Below are 6,020 nucleotides of genomic sequence, written 5' to 3' on the forward strand. Positions count from 1 at the left end.
ATAATAAACTTTATTTTTTAATTTTATTTTATTTTTTTAATACTTTTTTTATATATTTTTTTACACATTTTGCTGGTACTGGATGGTTCATCTAGTGACATCACTGCATAATTATTTTTAAATGTTAGCACATTTTTTTTTTTTCCATTTTTTATTTATTTTTATTTTTTTTTGAATATTTTACTAATCACATAGTGATTAGAAAGCTGGGCTCCATTGACTTGCATGGTTGAATGCAGTACCTGTATTCAACCAGCAAGTGGAGCCAGTTCTCTAGAGGGTCTGGATCTTTATTGTTTTATTTCCCGGGCCGCCGCCATCTTGCTTGATGGCGAAGATCACCGGCAGCGGCGGCTGTGACCGCTCTCCGGAGCGGTCACAGCCCACCCAGAGGTAAGTGTTTGGTGTCGCTGGATGCCTCCTGATCGAGGCATTCCAGCGACACCATTTAAGTTTGACGACACCATTTAAGTTAAGCTGTTGACGCCCCGGGGAGGGGCCAGACATGGCCCCCGATGCCGATCTCGGCCTTGCTGAATGCCTCGACATCGAGGCATTGCAGGAAGGCCGTTTAAGCGAAGAAAGTGATCCTTGATCACTTTCTAAGCTTATTTAATTTTTTGACGGTTCAGGACCGTCAAAGGTCATTTAGTGACCTTCTTGTTATGACGGTCCTGAACCGGCAAAGGTCGCGAAGGGGTTAAAGAGCGTCACCATGTAGGAGCTTTGTGGTTGGCATAACGTTTTCATCTGCCAGATGAGATGAGATGTGGGTAGGTTAGCGGAAGGTAGTTAACCTGTCAGTTGATAGGCTTCGCCGAAGAAACCAATCTTAAGAGATGTTGTTAAGGACTGGAGACAAGGGAAGAGTCAGATAAGAAAAAATTGCATTTCCCTGTGGAAGGCAGGCAGACATTTTCATCTTTGTAGAATACAGGTAGTCAATCACTAGAATCACTGCATCTTCATTTCCAGAGTGTTTACTGTAGAGGGTAAATAGGGTCAACAGAATACATTTTAAGTATTGAGATATACATACACTTAAATGCTCATGCTAATACACACTCCCTCTAGTACACACTTGCGCATACACACCCATACTAACACATGATACTCTCTCTCTAACCCTCCGGAGCCTTCTTTCTAGCTTTTAGGGCACGTTTACGTGACCCTACTGGTTTCCCACCTCTGCAAAACCTCCACCTTTTTGAAGAATTTTGGACCCACTGGGGGTTTAGTTGATATATTAAATGTTTAAAGTTTGCCTCAACAGAAGCTGTGAACGAGTGGCACTATAAGGAAAAAAGATTGAAGTCTTGGAAGATTGGAAAAGCTAGTAAAACTGTGCATTTAAACCCCCTTTAGATATATTTCCATGTACTTTGCACACAATGACTTGTTGACCACCCTCTGTTTAGAGAGATTCTTCCATCATGGATGATGTTACTTTCCAGCAGCCAATATTACTCTCCATTGCCATTGTACCACTAACTACAACTCTGCTGTAACAGTTATGAGGATTTATTGCTATTGTAGATTATGAGATGCAGTCACTCTGACATCACCACCAGAACCTTAGCAAAAAAAGTGCATGCCTGTGTCGGATACCGGGGACTGCAGGTATCTTGCCAATAGAGAGTTGGCAGTTCGTCCAAATACTATGTAGTCAAGATGAGGAAGCTGAGTTGCCGTTGAGTTTGCAGCTAACTACACAATAAACTACACAACTTACTACAAACTGGAGCCAACATCATATCAACATCATTTGATCTTTAGTGGATTGAGGCATCTATGTAGAGCATCCAAAACCTTCTTCTTTGCTAATTTATACACCCTAATGCATGCCAGGTAACAATGCCCATGGCACAGACAGGATGCCTAGGGGTTTAGTCCTGGACCCAGCCACATGGGAGAAGTGCACTTCTCGATACCGAGCTCATTACTGTTCGGCTTAAATAAATGAACCCTCCATTAAGACGTACTGGAACGTAGGTAATCAAATAGTGTTTCTTATTGGGACTTTAATATAAAATTGATCAAGGCAGCCATTTCAAGGTGAATTTGCTGGCTGGAGCACATCATGAGCGAAGCCATCAGTCTTTTCTATTCAGTTCTACTAGGCAGCCGCCTTTTGCAGCTGGTAGAAAAACCTGGCTTTTTTTCTGACATATCCTCATTAGATATCAAACCCTACATGGATGGTTATCGGGAATATTTTACGATAAATTCTGATTTATGATATTCTGCTTAGTCTATGTAAGAAAATGAGACATACAGGTATTTATGGGAGAAATGTATCCTATTTTTTTATTTTTTTTTAACCACCGAGCACATATCTTTACCACTAATCATCTAAAAGATCTCATCAATTTAGCAAACATTGTGAATGTCCACCTGGCAGAAATTTAGCAGGGCAGCCCTGTAAAAGATCATGGTTAAAGCTTTAAGATAGAATGTTACCTGGAAATCAGTTTAATGGAAATGCCAACGCACAATAGCTTCACATGAAACATACTGACACTGTTCTTAATTTGCCTAAATAAGCATCATATATTTCCATGTACTTTGCACACAATGACTTGTTGACCACCCTCTGTTTAGAGAGATTCTTCCATCATGGATGATGTTACTTTCCAGCAGCCAATATTACTCTCCATTGCCATTGTACCACTAACTACAACTCTGCTGTAACAGTTATGAGGATTTATTGCTATTGTAGATTATGAGATGCAGTCACTCTGACATCGCCACCAGAACCTTAGCAAAAAAAAGTGCATGCCTGTGTCGGATACCGGGGACTGCAGGTATTTTGCCAATAGAGAGTTGGCAGTTCGTCCAAATACTATGTAGTCAAGGTGAGGAAGCTGAGTTGCCGTTGAGTTTGCAGCTGAGTTGGCAGTAATAAACTACACAACTTACTACAAACTGGAGCCAACATCATATAAACAGCATTTGATTTTTAGTGGATGGAGGCATCTATGTAGAGCATCCAAAACCTTCTTCTTTGCTAATTTAGACACCCTAATGCATGCCAGGTACCCATGCCCATGGCACAGACAGGATGCCTAGGGGTTTAGTCCTGGACCCAGCCACATGGGAGAAGTGCACTTCTCGATACCGAGCTCATTACTGTTCGGCTTTAATAAATGAACCCTCCATTAAGACGTACTGGAACGTAGGTAATCAAATAGTGTTTCTTATTGGGACATTAATATAAAATTGATCAAGGCAGCCATTTCAAGGTGAATTTGCTGGCTGGAGCACATCATGAGTGAAGCCATCAGTCTTTTCTATTCAGTTCTACTAGGCAGCCGCCTTTTGCAGCTGGCTTTTTTTCTGACATATCCTCATTAGATATCAAACCCTACATGGATGGTTATCAGGAATATTTTACGATAAATTCTGATTTATGATATTCTGCTTAGTCTATGTAAGAAAATGAGACATACAGGTATTTATGGGAGAAATGTATCCTATTTTATTTATTTTTTTACCACCAAGCACAAATCTTTACAACAAACATTGTGAATGTACACCTTGCAGAAATTTAGCAGGGCAGCCCTGTAAAAGATCATGGTTAAAGCTTTAAGATAGAATGTTACCTGGAAATCAGTTTAATGGAAACGCCAACGCACAATAGCTTCACATGAAACATACTGACACTGTTCTTAATTTGCCTAAATAAGCATCATATATTTCCATGGGATTATGGGTATCTTGGCTTATTAAATTGTCTTTGTATATACAAGCTAAACGAGAGCTACTTATACTGCTTACCTACACCAGACATAGAAGAAATATTTCACGATTGGGATCATAACACAGCTCAGACATTTAAGAGCCACAATTCCTCCCATCCTCTGAAAATTTGTATTACACTGCACATACATCTTTGTTTTAACTATATCCAAATGCTCATTTCCCACCAAGATACAACTTTTAATCACTACTTATCACTGAGTTTAAAACCACGCAGCTTTTAATATATCCATCATCTAACATCAAATTAAAATGTCAGTTCTCTAATATATTTCTTATTCTAGAGTTTAATGCCCATAGAAGTGTATCAATTGTTCCATTACTGATGGTTCTTCCTCTACTCAATATAAATAAACTTATCCAGGAAGCCCCACGCCATACATTTCAGATGGTTGATGTGGAAGCTTGGTCTTGCCAAGAAGCATGTTGATCAACCACACAACTACATATGGTGGAAATGGCAAGTTGCAGTCATGTTGTCCATTCATGGTGCCTTGGATCATCTAACTGGTACTGAGCTGAATGTGGGTCAATCAGCAAGAGCATTCAGGGGGTTTCTTCACTAATAGCTTCACTTTAGAACTTTGTCAATTTTGCCATAATTTTTTTGTTCAGTGACATGAACCCATGGAAGGCAAATGCACACTGACTTAATGTGGGGGTTGTATAGGTAGGCAGCTATGGTTAAATGTTATTGTACATGAGTTCAAGAGCTAAACAGCACTACACCTAGTTATAGGTAACATGAAACTATATAATTGCACGAAGAGAAATGAGAACATTTCGGCAGAGTTTGATTAAAAAAAATATCAACTAATGGGTTCACCTTGCTACAGGGTCATTTTAATGCAAGATATATGGACTCATAAAACAGATACTTCTACTTCTGTGACATTTTATTACACATACTACAAAAATTGGTACAGGTTTTCATTTCCCGGAAATATATCCGTCAATGGAAATATTAAAAAGCGTATTAAATTTATAAAGAAATATAGAAATTTTGAAATATTGAAAGTTGTGTGGCTACAAAGAATGGACTCTTAGTAGGATGATTGCATAATTGTGTTCATCCAAAGCATGAAGATACAGTGTCGCTGTCACATAAACAGCTCTGTAAAGAAATTGTTTTAATAAAATTGCATCTAGTTCATATGTGGCATATTCTGGTTTATTCCGACTAAGCCTAGGGTGATAAGACTTCTCGTTGCGCTGTTACTCAGTGGGTCAATGGGTTAAAAGGGCGATCTCCCAAAACGTCACAATCGTCTGCGGGGTGAAGTGGGACATTTTGACACAACACAATGCATAAGAAAATCTGTGCTCATTTAACGCGTTTTCTGTACAGTCCCTTTTGGTAAATGTGTTAGGAAAGTATCATTAATCTCTTTCACATCAGTGTCCCTGCTAACCCTTTGCACACAGTAACACATCTCTAAGATGCCTCTTTTCCCAGACTCTGTCCTGCATCCAGCGTTAGGCAACATATATGCAAAAAATAATCAGTAAATACCCAGCATGAGCACATTATAGGAAAGGGGTTAATGTATCTTTAATGCACGTTTTCTTTTTCGTTATCTAAGTACTTTGGGTGCCAAATTGCACGTTTTGTTGATTCTCCTGGCTGTAGTTTATTTTCAGTAAGATGCCGCTTTACACAGCGTTTGAAGGAGGGTGTGAACAGCCAAGCATTCGTATATTAAGCAGATAGATTTTATAGTCTGCCGTAAAACGCATGGAGGGGGCATGAAAACTGACATTCTGTACAGTAGAAAAAAAGGCAAGTGCATCAAATGCATGTGAGGAATTATAATGATGGAGAGCAGCTCCTTAGAGATCCTGGAAATGAAACATACAGGTATTATTGATCAGTATATGTCTTGTTAATAATAAGATGACTCTGCAGAAGGGCTGGGAGCGGAATCCCACTGCTAACACCCAGGAGAGTCCCGGCGCTCAGTGTGAAGGCTGCAGTAATCTGCCTGTGTCATCAGACTAGAAAGCAAGTTGGTTTGTCCTGGGAGGACGATTCCACTCCAGAAGGCTTTAGCTGAGTGTGGGGCAGGGCAGCAGCAGCACTCTGCAGCAAACCTTCCAAAGAGGCAGAGCTTTCTACATCGGGTCATGCACCACCCAACTCTCCATTCAGCTCTTCATTAACTATTGCAGCTCTCCGCTGGGTAATAAACACATTACGCAGCTCTGATTACTTTTTAACATCCTCTTACGGTGTTACCTCCATGGAATTTTAGCAGCTCTGA

This window comes from Sceloporus occidentalis, unplaced genomic scaffold, assembly GCF_023333645.1.
Source record: "Sceloporus occidentalis isolate IW3139 unplaced genomic scaffold, rSceOcc1.0.p SCAF_72, whole genome shotgun sequence".
Taxonomy (NCBI): Eukaryota; Metazoa; Chordata; class Lepidosauria; order Squamata; family Phrynosomatidae; genus Sceloporus; species Sceloporus occidentalis.